Raw genomic sequence first — 14,495 nt, 5'->3', positions numbered from 1 at the left:
ATAGGGTACAGTTGAGACATGTCATAAAGATAAGTTACATGGGTTGTTTTTGCTTCCCCGTGCTTCCAAATTGGGGGAAGCGAAGTTGACTGGTGCAAGCTATTTTACCAATCTATTTTGCTTCCCTCATTTGGAGGCAGGGGGAGCAAAACAGACAGGTTAAATTGCTCACAGCCTTGAAACCCCCCATGGAGTTACTGTAAATCAGCTGTGACTTGAGGCAACCCCCCCCCCAAAAAAAAACAAAAAACAAAAGTCACTTCTCCAAAGATGTGCTTAATGGTAAAAAGTAATTCCTCCTCATGCTTCTTAGATGAAATTCATACATACCACTTGCAGCATTTTTCAGCCCCAATTTCTGCTATGGGTGAACACGACTAAAAATACAGTTTTGCATCTACTTGTATAAGATCTTTGGAGTCAGTAATGGCTAGGCAGAAAGGCTGATTGAGAATTGCATTTCACCCTTCTTGTACTTAATAATGCACATGTAATTTCAATCTGAATGCGTAATGCTTAAATTGACTTTGCATTTTAAAAATGTCAGTATAGCTGGCTACAACATCACATGTTTTTCTTCCACATTTTGTCATGAATTAACAACACTCAAATGTGGAGAAAGCACAAGAGAGGTTCAAAATATACCTTTGAGTCTCTTTTGTGCTACTTTTAAACCTCATGTGCAAAAACAGCTTTTTACTTTTCTCATGTTATTGTTTTTCAGAGACCTTTTTTTGTCCCTTACCATCCTCAACCTTGTCTAGGCATAATAAATTATGCATATGTTCTGAAATATATAAAAATAAATGCTGGCTGAACACATTTTGTAAAATGAAAAACTTGTATAATTTATTCTGAACACATAATGGAGGTAGAATTTGCATTTAGTTTACAATGAGATGAAAGGTATATAAAAGATTCTGCACAGATGATGTGATAAATTATAGGCAGTTTTTTGTGATTCACAACTACAATTGCAATAGTTAAATTATACATTGTACTAGAAAATAAACCTGCTGTCCTGGGTGCGCGGCGAGGCAGTGACCTGCCCTCTCGAAGGTGAGGCAGGTAATAGTGGCGGCCGGCCGCATCCAGGCGAACTCGGAGGGGGGCGGATCGGGAGGCGCTTTGCGCCTCCCAATTCTTCAGTCCAGCGGCAAGGGACCAATTGCGAGCTGTGCTGCGCACAGCTCACAATTGGTCCCTTGCCACCGGACTGACAATCGGAGGGCCCAATTGGCAGGTGCTTTACGCCTGCCGATTGGGCTCTCCGATTGTCAGTCCGGGGAAAGGGGCCTATCGGCACCCTTCCTCATCCCAGACAGGGCCCGCCCTCGGGGCCCTTACTGCTTTAGTTCATCCACTCCGCAAGGAGCAGTTAAAGATGTTAAAGGGTTCATAAAATTCAAAAGGGTTCAATTCCAAAAGGGTTCTGCATTTTTATAAAGCAAACAGAATCTAATTGGGATGTGACATCTTGACCGATTCCGCAAGGAGGCATAAAACATGGGCTGCCTCTTGCTTGTTAAAGCGGGATCCTAAATCATGTGGCTGTTTCCTGATGCGAGACCCCTCCCACGTTATCCTGCTACCTCATCGTAGCTCTTCCTTTTCCGACGAGGCAGCAGAAAAGCTAGAAGCATGGAGACCCTGCATGTTTCCCCCCACTCCATAGGTTGTCAATCAATGGAAGCCACCAATCCCCTCTCAGTGGAGGTTTTGGGGAGTCAAACTTATGCATTGCTAAAGGGACATGCCACGACAATAAAATATTTTTCTTGATTTCTTTTTGGGATTCTTTTTATGATGGTCTCAGTTTATATTCAGGTATATCTGGCTTGAGACGTATGTTGGCCATGGTGATTGTACCCCGAGGATTGTGCAGTGGCATTCTTTTTGCCTGCCAACATTTCTCCCCTCCATGCAGCATGAGGCAGCTGCCATTTTTTTACAACCAAAGCAATGTGTCTCAGTAGCTATGGCCAATGAAGAAAACAAATATGTCTTGTATGTTCACAATATAAAATAAAAATACAGAACATTAACACTATGCTAATAGGGAGAGGTCTGCTTCATGACATGCCCCCCTGTCCCCGTTCATGACCTCCCACCAGAAAACAAAAACATTAATATGTTTTAGATAGGGTTGCTGACTGTTCCCAATATATAACTGTGCACTTTGAAGAGAACATGACAGTACCTTTTATTTCCACAGATAGATGGGCATGTTAGATTGCGTTTCTGTTGCAATGCAGACCACAACATTTTTTTTTTAAATGCAACCTGGAAATGGAGAGGGGAGGGTGGGTGCGAGGGTGGGCAAAATGCTAGTGAGACTGTCACACATTTCTTCTTTCAGATAGGCTTGCCCAGGTTTGCACATCTTTGTACGCCGTGACAAGAAAGGGGGAGCAGATTTTACCACTTTCCCTCATCACGCAGAAAAGAGGACAAAAATTTGTGGCTACCCCTGCACAGCCATGGGCTGCTGCCAACATGAGGTAGCACCATTAAAATCTGCGAGCAATGAGGGTCTGGGCAGGGGCAAATTCCTCTTTTGGAATTGGTCCTTGTCTATAAAGCCTTTTTTAAAAGTAAGGTAATGTGATCACGTGACAAGTCCACAATATACTAATTTCTAAACAGTACAATATCAGGGGATTTATCTAAGTAGTAAATTATGTCATTATTCATGCCTCACTTGCGAAAGATGGTCCAGCCCTTTCTCATATTGTAAGCTGATAATTAAAAGTTCCCTTCTTGCTTGTCCACATTACACAGTTCCAATGGGAAGGAAGGGGATTAATTAACTAATACAAAAATGCATGAACTATGCAACTATTCCATCCCATGGTTCTATTATTAGCCATTGGGGAGAGGGCAGGTCAACATGACCATATATGGTCATATCATCCAATAAATGTTTAATAAATTTCAAAAATATATTTAAAAATAACTCGTACCCATTTGGGAAACCTTTCCATGGCCATAAAGAAACCCTATCGTTTTATAACAAAGAAAGACTAACCTTATCTCTGTTTTGAGGAAGTTGCTGCACTGCTAGTGCAGTGGACTGCTGTTGACATAGTTTACCTTGATTTCAATAAGGCGTCAGATAAGGGTCTACATGATATTCTTATTGACAAGTTGGTAAAATGCAGTTTGGATCCTATTATTGTTAGGTGGATCGGGAACAGGTTGACAGATCACACCCAAAGGGTGCTTGCAAATGGTTTGGCATCTTATTGGAGAGGAGTGACAAGTGGAATGGCTCAGAGATCTATCCTGGGCCCTGTGTTGGATGATGGAATAGAGGGGGTGCTTATTAAATTTGTAGATGACATTAAACTGGGAGGGGTAGGAAACACACCAGAAGGCAGACTCCAGATACAGGATGATATTGACAGGCTAGAAAACTGGGCCAAAATGAATAAAATGAATTTCAATAAGGATAAATGTCAAGTTCTTCATTTAGGTAGAAAAAATCATATGCATCTCTATAGGATAGGTGAGACTTGTTTTGGCAGTAGTACATGTGAAAATGATCTGGCGGTCTTAATAGACCATACACTGAACATGAGTCAGCAGTGTGACTCGGTGGCTAAAAAGGTAAATGGGATTTTGGGCTGTATTAAAAGAAGTTTAGTGTCTAGATTATGTGAGGTGATGTTACTGCTGTATTCCACTCTGGTAAGGCCTCATTTGGAGTACTGTGTTCACTTTTGGGCACCACAACTGAAGAAAGATGTAGAGAAACTGGAGTGTGTCCAGAGGAGGGCTACGAAGATGGTGAGGGGTTTGGAGATCAAGTTATATGAGGAAAGGTTGAGGGAGCTTGGCCTGTTTAGCCTGGAGATAAGATGACTAAGAGGTGATGTGATAACCATCTTCAAATACTGAACAGCTGTAATAGACCGTTTATGCATTGGAGGTTTCATGCCAGGCTGCAGGCTGGAGTATTAGTCGTGGCAGGTTGCCCCACTTCTTCCTGCACCCACACGGGTGAGCTTTTGGCCCGGTGCTCCTCATTTACCCCCGATTTTTGCTCCTACAGGAGCTGGGGCAGTGAAGTTCCCAGTGCATAAATGGTCATATAGAAGATAGAGCAGAGTTGTTTTCTGTTGCCCCAGTGGGGCAGACCAGAACCAGTGGGTTGAGATTAATTCAAAAGAATTTCCAACATCCGGAAGAGGTTCCTGATAGTTAGAGTGGTTCCTCAGTGGAACAGGCTTCCTCAGAAGGTGATGGGGTCTCCTTCTTTGGAACCTTTTAAGCAGAGGCTAGATCATCTGACAGGAATGCTGATTTTATTAACTTAGGCAGATTGTGAGTGGGTGGACAGGAAAGGATGTGTCAGTGTTTGCCTCTTGTGGCCCTTCCTTGCATACACAGGGAACTGCTGATTGCCACAGTGGGATTGTAGATGAATTTCCTCCAGGCCAGGCTGGATTCTGGCAATTTTTGGTGGTGGTGGGGATCACTTGACCATTCAATTGGGGTCACTGTGGGTGGGCAGGTAGTTGTGAGTTTCTGATTGTGCAGTGGGTTGGATTAGATGACCTTGGAGATCCCTTCCAACTCTATGATTCTATGAAAGCCTGGTCCAAATCAATAAGTTATATCACTTTGGGGTTGTGTGCAAAAACAGAGCAAGATGCACACATCCCTGGGCCAGGATACCAGAGGTGGCAGATGTAGGGTTGCCAAGTCTGAGTTGGGAAATACCTGGAGATTTTGGAGGAAAAGCCTGAAGAGGGAAGGGTATGGAAGGGACTTCAGCTGGATATACTGCCATGGAATTCATCCTTCAGATAAGCCATTGTCTCCATGGGAACTGATCATCTAGAAAGAAATTGTAATATTGGGAGATGTCCATGTGGCAGCCATTGTCAGATGAGAGGAAATGCTCCATTGTTCACCATCTCATCCACCACTGAGCCTTGAACAGCCATGAGGCACTACAGCAAGTTGCTAAAATTGAGCATGGGAATCAATAATGAAGTCCAAAATGTCAGCCAGCCCTTGAGATAAACAGAGAACTATAGTTTTTGAGACCTACTGAAATATTCAGAGAACATATTTCAAGACTGTCATCTGACAAAGTTAGTTCTGATTAATAAAAGCTTATGCCACAATGAATCTAACCTTTAAAGTTTCACATGATTCTCATTCATCAGAGAATAAAATCCTGAAACATTTTTATTTCCTATTTGTTCATCAGGGCAGAAAATGTTCTCTAGCTTGTTCAGCATCTCAGAAAACAATCACGCAGTGCATAGGTCTACTATTTGTCAGGGGTCGGGGATGTGTATATCCTTTGTTAAAGCAAACAAATTCCCAGCAGCATTTAGATCCAGTCTCTCCCTCACAATTATGTCCTAGGACAAGTCGGCCCAGAACAATTACAAAGTTAGAACAAAATCTGCATCCAGTAAAATCAATGAGGACATTCTCAGAACTGTAGTATGGCTCAAGGATATAAACCACAATTCCCAGGTCTCAGATTCACAGTTTAGCCTGCTTGTTTCATGAATTTGTGAAAAACAACATAACTATTAAACCCAGGATTTCTGTGTCCTTCCACACTTGAGTCAGAGGAAGTCAGTAGTTTGTTTGTTTGTTTGTTTGTTTGTGTATCACATTTATATACCGCTCTCCCTGAAGGCTCAGGATGGTTTACATGGAACTGAAGAAACTATACAGAAAACATTACATATAAGTAGTTATAACATTAATAATATTAACTGATAATAACAAAGTACCTGTATAACATTAAATAGTAATGTTTAACCAGTATACAGTTCAACCAGTATACAGCCTACTCACTTGAGAAGAGGGAACAGTTACACTCACATGGAGAAAAACAACATGCAAAGTAGTAGAACATATATTAGGATTGCCAACCTTCAGGTGGTGGCTGGAGATCTCCTGAGATTACAGCTGATCCCTAGGAGGCAGAGATCAGTTCCCCTGGAGATAAAGGCTGCTTCAGAGTGTGAACTACTGAACTAATTCCCTTCCCCAAACCCTCCTTCCCCAGGCTCTACTCTGAAAATCTCCAGGGATTTCCCAACCCAAAGGGGGCAATCCTATCATATATAGAGCCAGAAGCTATTCCAGTGATTATGGTGGTAGCGAACAGCACTGCTGTAGAAATTACTACTGGCTTTATCACACATCTTTTCTGACAACAAGTACATAATTGCCCCTGTTTATAATGCACACATGCATTATAATGTTTCAGGATATAAACTGGCTTTTTGGTCACAAAAGTAGTCTACAATATTTTGAAATGAACCAGTGACGCCAACATATACTGACACTTGAATATGCTAATACAATCACATAACCTTTAAGGCCATACGTGGCTTGGGTCCTACTTACCTGCAGGACCGTTTGGTTGCTTATGCCCCCCACAGGGCTCTCCACTCTGCAGGTATGAATCTACTGACTGTCCCGGACCCCCGGGATGTTTGCCTGGCCTTGACCAGGATCAGGGCTTTTTCGGTCCTGGCCCCAACCTGGTGGAATGAGCTCCCGGAAGAGCTAAAGGCCCTGTCGGAACTACCATCTTTCTGCAGGGCCTGTAAGATGGAGCTCTTCCGCCAGGCATATGGTTGAGGCCAGGGCAGAGCCCAGGTTCCATTCAAGATCCCTAATCCATCGGCCAGTTTTTCTCCTCTCTCTCGTACAGAACTAACGTCTGACCTGTCTCTGAACAAGCAGGGAAAGCAGGGAGAGTTATAAAATAGAATGCCATCTTTTTATTGTAATAATGGTTATTTATGGGGTTTTATGTGGTTTTAATATGATTTTATATTTCATTGTGAACCGCCGTGAGACCTTTCGGCGAACGGCGGTATATAAATCCAATGGTGGGATGGATAGATGGATGGATGGATGGATGACCTCAATTAATTCTGGCTGTGATATAATTTCAGACATGGTAATATTTTGGAAATTTCCCAAAATATTCTTTAAATTGTTGTTGTTGTTAGGTGCGAAGGCATGTCCGACCCATCGCAACCCCATGGACAATGATCCTCCAGGCCTTCATTAAATATTCTTTAAATATTTGGTGCTTTTTTTGAATGCGCTCAGAACAGCCCAAAAATTATTGTCAGGGAGTATTTTCATTAGGGATGCCAACCTCCAGGTGGGACCTGGGGACTCCCAGAAGTACAACTCATCTCCAGCCAACACAGATGAGTCCCCCTAGAGAAAATGGTGGCTTAGAGGGAGGACTGTATGCCATTATACCCCACTGAAGTCCCTCCACTCCTCAAACTATCTTCTGCAGACTCCACCCCCAAAATCTCCAGGTTTTTCCTAATATGAAGCTGGCAACCCTAATTTCCATACACACCATTTAAATAACATGATTCTTACCCAGAGATTGTGCACATGTTGTGTTGTGCATATTGCTGCAATGGTTCAACACGATCGACAACAGAAGTATTATCGGGGGGGGGGAAGTTAATGATAAAAATAATCTCTATCATATTTCCACAATCAAACATGGTGATAGAGCTAAGAGTACTCAGTACAGTAAGTATGGACCATGCAACAATATTTAGGTGTACATTTTCTTCCCATATAATATTTATATTTAGTCTTGCCATAGTCTACTCTGTATTTCAAAACTATGTCCCTGGGAATCAGTCAACCCAAAAGAACAGGGTGAGAGGCAAAGTAGGGGGCAGTAGCAGAAAGGGAGAAGAGGTGAAACTTTTCTAATAGAATCTGGGTCATTGCATATTGTTATATACCATTGTTTTATTATTTAATAAGGGGATTATTTAAAATGCTAGCAACAACTAGTGCTGTGGAATCATCATCTGATCATAAGCTCATCAAAAAGATGGGAATTTATTATAACATACACTTAAAAGTAGCTAATGTATAAGGAAATAAATTCTAAACCTGAATTTTAACAGATTATCTGTCGTAAAGTATTCTAACACATATGTTCTCTCTGAGATCTGATTCACAGAAATTATTGACCTCTAGTAGCCTAGCCATGGATTGGTGCTGGTGCCAGATGTATTAATACAGATTGTGTAGGTAATAACAGATGCGTCATCTTATGCTCATTATCATCAGCTAGCTTTTCATAAACTCATTGGCTCAAAAATAGATAATATTTAAAACAATAATTAAACAGAAAGAACAACAACAAAAAAGTCCCTATTGTTTCCCTAACTAACAAGTACACAGTTAACTCAAAAGTCAGCTACCATAGGCACTCTTACATCCCATATTGAAAGCAACCCAGAGGTACCCTGAGAAGGTGATCATTTCACAGTAATCGCAGCTTCTAGCAGCCCAGAAACAATAGGACAGTATACTGCCAGACAACACAAACAGTGTTGCAGAGGATGGATACACTCTCACCTTTGGAAACTGGATGTTGCTTCATTAATGTATTCGGAACAGAGTCAGAACTTTGTTGATGTTTGGTCAAAAACGTAGAGCTGGACATATAGCAACTCAAACCTTATCCAGAAGAAGAAGAAGAAGAAGAGTTGGTTCTTATATGTCGCTTTTCCCTACCCGAAGGAGGCTCAAAGCGGCTTACAGTCGCCTTCCCATCCATCCCATAATGAAAGAAGTTTAACACATAAGTTCTTTCCCACTGACACCTGGAGTTGTTCTAACACCACACAGTTAAAAAGGGAATATTGTTAAAAAGGGAATATTGAATACACACCTAAAACCAGCAAGGCATTTATTGCATGAAGATGGTCTCTTGATTAATCCCTGCCAACTTTATGAAAGGTGAAAGTCTCTTCTTCTCCAACAAGGCATTGACTCTCCTGGTCAAAAGCTTCCCAAATTCACTTTGGTTTTCTTTACCAACCTTGATGGAGAAGTAGCATAATTACACATAGTAGCCTACTGACATCCTCAAGAGAGATCAGGCTAAAGAGATCCAAGGAACCACTACAAGCTAGTACCTCTGATATCTCTGGTACTCGATCTGGCTGATCTGCTGTGTCCAAGTTGGACACTACTGAAGCTGAGCGAATTTATCAGCAAATATCCAGGAACAATTGTCATAGGAGACAATAGATGGTTCATCTCCTGGATCATCTTTGGGGCTCAGTTATCTTCCCAATACTCAGCATAGCTTTAGTGGTGGTAGAAAAGATTTATAATTTTTCTATCAACATTACACAGGACTGCTCCACAATTAACTTGCATCCAGGATGAGCCTTAGGGCAGTGGGACAAGCCATCTCACAATTACTCACCATTTACTCAGTGAGCCAATGCCCATAAGAGTGGGGGAGAGGGTGATTTTACCAATTTCCCTGTTCAACTTCTGAGTCCACAGTTCCACCAAGGAAGTGTCAAAATCATCTCTACACTATACTGCATACTAGAAATCAAAAGGTTTCATTAATGAGTACCTGAGGTGAGCCATAACAGTTTGTATACCCTGTTTGGACTACAAAAGCATTTTATTTCAATGCCACATTATCAATACATCATCAGAATCCTTCCCAATACAAAGAATCACAACACAGCTAGAGTCAAAAACAACCTAGAACAATGAAATGCTTGCCGTTAAGACTATGAAATTCTGAACTGCACCAGACATGGTAGCCTTGGCAGGGATGTCAAAGATGCCAAAAAATCTGGCTATTTCTAATGCCACATCAAGAGTTTCTCCATCAGTGGGCAGCTAAGTAGGTGGTGTACCTATTAAATCAACAATATGTTTACAGAGTGTACACCATCTGGTCAGACATTGTCTACATTAGGTATATGTTCAGTTTATTCATGGTGAAGCAAAGCTATGCCACCTCTCTGACTTCCAACCTGGGGTTACTACTGAATCAGCTGCTCAGCGGGAGACAGCTGTGTACAGGACCATTCCATCCAAGAACAACCTCACAAATACTAACTTGGGTGGAATGTTCTTCCAAAATTTAATAACAGAGTACAATTTTATTATTGGTTGAACTGACTTCTATAAGCAGCAGAACTGAGCAGGAAAGATTTTGAGAACAGATTAACCTAGATTTTTTTAAAATCCTTTGTGCATTTAGTTTAGTCCCTTCAGATTAAGATTTATCAATGCGTAAAGGGACTCAAAAGAACATTGGGATGTATCTGACAACCATATGGTCTATCAACAACCAATCATAGAATCATAGAGTTGGAAGCGGCTATCCAGGCCATCTAGTCCAACCCCCTGCTCAACGCAGGATCAGCCCAAAGCATCCTAAATAGCATATCTATGGCCAAATACAGGTTGCATTCCAATGTAATGAAAACATTTTACCATCTACATGAAACCATTGAGTGAGGTCATCTGGAGATTTAGGCTAGATTTAGGCAAGTGTCGAGGGAAGAGGTCCCAAAACAAAGTCTAAGACAAAATGAACAGGCCACGGGGATAGAAGGAAATGGTGTTGAGAAGAAAAGAAAAAGGAGAGTACTGGTAATTGGAGACTCCCTGCTAAGAGGAATGCTAAGAGGAATGGATAGCCATGTGGCTGGGCCTGACCCCCTAACCCGAGAGATGTGTTGCTTGCCAGGAGCAAAAATTAAAGACGTTTCAGAACGGCTGCCCAAACTCCTCAAATCTACGGATCGCTACCCATTTGTGATGGTCCACGTGGGTACGAATGACATGTCCGTAAATACCATCGCTCCTATTAAAACAGACTATCAAGACCTAGGGAGGAAGCTCAAGCAAATGGGGGCACAAGTGGTATTCTCTTCAATCTTGCCTGTCAAGGGAAGAGGAATGCGTCGGGAGAGGAAGATAATGGAGGTGAATCAGTGGCTGCGTAGTTGGTGCCAGCAGGAGAGATTTGGTTTCTGGGACCATGGGATAGGCTTTCTTGAGGAAGGCCTACTAGCACCTGATGGACTGCACTTATCGAAGGTGGGGAAGAATGTGTTTGGCAGGAACCTGGGGAGATTCACCAGGAGAGCTTTAAACTGAAGCCACAAGGGGAAGGAGACGTTCAGCATAGGGAGTGCAAGGAAGGAGACCGATCGGGGGCAGCCCAACCAGGAAGGCCAGCTCATAGGGAACCAAAAGTAAAAGAATTCAGATGCCTTTATACTAACACCCAAAGCATGGGAAATAAGAAGGAAGAGCGGGAACTTTTCATGCTGATGGAAAGGTATGATCTAGTGGGCATCACAGAAACTTGGTGGAATGATTCTCATGACTGGAATGTAATAGTGGATGGATATGAATTGTTCAGAAAAAACAGAATGGATCGAAGAGGTGGAGGAGTGGCACTGTATGTGAGGAAAGGGCTTACCTGTCAGGAAATTCTAGTGAAGGAGAGAATATCTACAGTGGAAAGCATCTGGATGAAAATAAGCGAGGGGAAAACAAACAGTGTGGTGGTTGGTGTCTGCTACCGACTGCCTGACCAATGAGAGGATGTGGATGCTGCACTTTGTGAGCAGCTTGAGAAAATATCCAAGCGTCAGGACCTTGTCATCATGGGTGACTTCAATTTCCCAGATGTGTGCTGGGAAACAAACTCTGCAAAGCGTCCTCAGTCATGCAAGTTTCTGACCTCCCTGACTGACAATTTCATTTATCAAATGGTAGATGAACCCACAAGAGGTTCAGCCATACTGGACTTAATACTGACCAACAGGCAAGAGTTGGTGGATGAGGTGAAGGAGGTGGGGACCCTAGGGGGAAGTACATGGGGAGGCAAGGAAGGTTGTAGCCAGATGCGGATGTTGGATTTTCGTAGGGCAAACTTTAATAAACTCAGAGACATGATGAGTGTCATACCATGGACGAGAATGCTGGAAGGGAAGGGAGCATGTGAAGGGTGGGCGCTACTCAAACAAGAGCTATTGCATGCTCAATCAATGACTATCCCAGAAAGACGAAAACACTGCAGGAGCTCTAAGAAGCCTATTTGGATGAACAGAGGAACTAAGAAAGAAAAGGAAAATGTTCAGGAAATGGAGGGAAGGACAGAGCTCTAAAGAAGAGTACCTACAGGTTACTAGGCACTGTAGATCAATCATCAGAAAGGCCAAAGCTGAGAGTGAGCTAAGATTGGCCAGGGAAGCCCACTGTAACAAGAAAAGATTTTTCAGTTATGTGAGGAGCAAACATAAAGTAAAGGAGGCAATAGGCCCACTGTTGGGTGCGGATGGACAAACTCTAACGGAGGATGCAGAGAAAGCAGAAAGGCTCAGCGCCTATTTTACATCTGTTTTTTCCCACAGGTCAAAGGGTTTAAGCACATCTAGAGATGGCAGTAGCCAAGAGATAGTGTCTGGGTGGCAGGTTGACATGGACAGAGAGGTTGTTAGCTGCACTGGATGAGTTCAAATCCCCTGGGCCGGATGAAATGCACCCGAGAGTGCTCAAAGAACTTTCCTGAGAACTTGCACAGCCCTTGTCCATCATCTTCGGAAACTCTTTAAGGACTGGAGATGTCCCGGAGGACTGGAAGAGAACAAACGTTATTCAGATCTTCAAAAAAGGGAGAAAGGATGACCCGGGAAACTATAGACCAGTGAGTCTGACCTCTGTTGTGGGGAAGATAATGGAGCAGATATTAAAGGGAGCGATCTGCAAACATCTGGAGGACAATTTGGTGATCCAAGGAAGTCAGCATGGATTTGTCTCCAACAGGTCCTGTCAGACCAACCTGGTTTCCTTTTTTGACCAAGTAACAGGTTTGCTGGATCGTGGAAATTCGGTTGATGTTGTTTACTTGGATTTTAGTAAAGCTTTTGACAAGGTTCCCCATGATGTTCTGATGGATAAATTGAAGGACTGCAATCTGGATTTTCAGATAGTTAGGTGGATAGGAAATTGGTTAGAGAACCACACTCAAAGAGTTGTTGTCAATGGTGTTTCATCAGACTGGAGGGAGGTGAGTAGCAGGGTACCTCAGGGCTCGGTGCTCAGTCTGGTACTTTTTAACACATTTATTAATGATCTAGATGAGGGGGTGGAAGGACTACTCATCAAGTTTGCAGATGACACCAAACTGGGAGGACTGGCAAATACTCCAGAAGATAGAGACAGAGTTCAACGAGATCTGAACACAATGGAAAAATGGGCAAATGAGAACAAGATGCAATTTAATGATAAGTGTAAAGTTCTGCATCTGGGTCAGAAAAATGAAAAGCATGCCTACTGGATGGGGGTTACGCTTCTAGGTAACATTGTGTGTGAACGAGACCTTGGGGTACTTGTGGATTGTAAACTAAACATGAGCAGGCAGTGTGATGCAGCGGTAAAAAATTATGGGCAATGAACCTTGGAAATCATCCAGGCCCTTGTGTTTCCCCCCCCCCTTCCCCTCATATATGGCACAGCAACTGACAACTTCGTGTTTCTAATATCCTGCAGTTTGTCATCTCATCCAGTGTAGACAAAACGATGAGCTATGGCCTACTAGAAATATGGAAGGCTACCACTGGTTGAGAAAGACTGCTGTAGACTCTTGTCTCTATACCTTCATCTTCCTCCTGCTCCTTTGATGACTGGGCTCAGTCATCTTTTCATTCTACATACAGATTTCTGAGGAACTCAGCTGCTCAGACAGATTCATGAATTATTGGCTGGGCTATTAACATACAAAGGTATTTTGAGTTCTTTGCATCATGATGTTTGTTTTGCCTGGTTCTCATTAGCATTCCGAGTTATTGACTTAGCCTCCTTGTGTCCATTTATTGCACCTTTAAGATTGTCTCATAAAAGCAATATCCTCACAATACACCATTAAAACAATAGAAAGAGGAATCTTAAGCACCCTAAAAATCTTAAGCTCCTTTTCTCCTTTCCTTTTTTCTCTCCCCCCTGCTTTTTTGTTTCCATACTATGCTCTTTCCCCCTTCCAAGAGGCTGACCAACCTGACAGTGGAGATGGCTAGAGGGGTAGGGTGGGGGGTAAGTATGAGTATTGTTTGTGGTTTTATGATGGTTTTACTGTTTAATTGATGTTTGTTTTTATGCTGTGAACTGCCCTGAGCTCTTTTATGGGGAGGGTAAGTATACAAACTTACTAAAATAAATAAACTAATAGATTTCTTGCAGCATACGTTTTTTGTGAACTTTATCCCTTGGTGAAGTGAGCCCTAGCCCACAAAATGCCACAACGTGATTTTTGATTTTGCTGTAACAAACTACCACAAGCTATCCAACAGAAATCCACAACAATGTGGACGCTCAAACATCTTTTTTCCTACCAAGGATCGCAGTAAGTTCCCATCTCAAACAATTCTCAGCAGCCACTGGGAAGACAGTTGCAACTACAGGTGCCCAGTATAAATGTAGCTTTTGAAATGGGGATTTGGACGACTATAAATACGACTAAATCATTACAAACTGCCAAAGCCAAATGCTAGTGTTCAGAAAAGATTTGTGGGGTAGTGAGTGTAGAGCACGTGATTATGTATAATAATATAAAGAATCCAGCTGATCACACCTCTCATACAGATCTTCATTTCAGTAGCAATATTATCACTAGAATATGAAACATT

The 14,495-nt window shown here is 42.3% G+C and overlaps 1 protein-coding gene across 2 annotated transcripts in view; it reads right to left on the bottom strand.

Moving 5' to 3' along the window:
- PDGFRB (platelet derived growth factor receptor beta) overlaps positions 1-14,495 on the bottom strand; it is a 162,456-nt gene that overhangs the window by 145,765 nt on the left and 2,196 nt on the right. The gene's annotated exons all lie outside the window — the stretch shown is intronic.

This window comes from Paroedura picta, chromosome 3, assembly GCF_049243985.1.
Source record: "Paroedura picta isolate Pp20150507F chromosome 3, Ppicta_v3.0, whole genome shotgun sequence".
Lineage (NCBI taxonomy): Eukaryota > Metazoa > Chordata > Lepidosauria > Squamata > Gekkonidae > Paroedura > Paroedura picta.
This window is presented reverse-complemented; position numbering and strand designations above follow the sequence as displayed.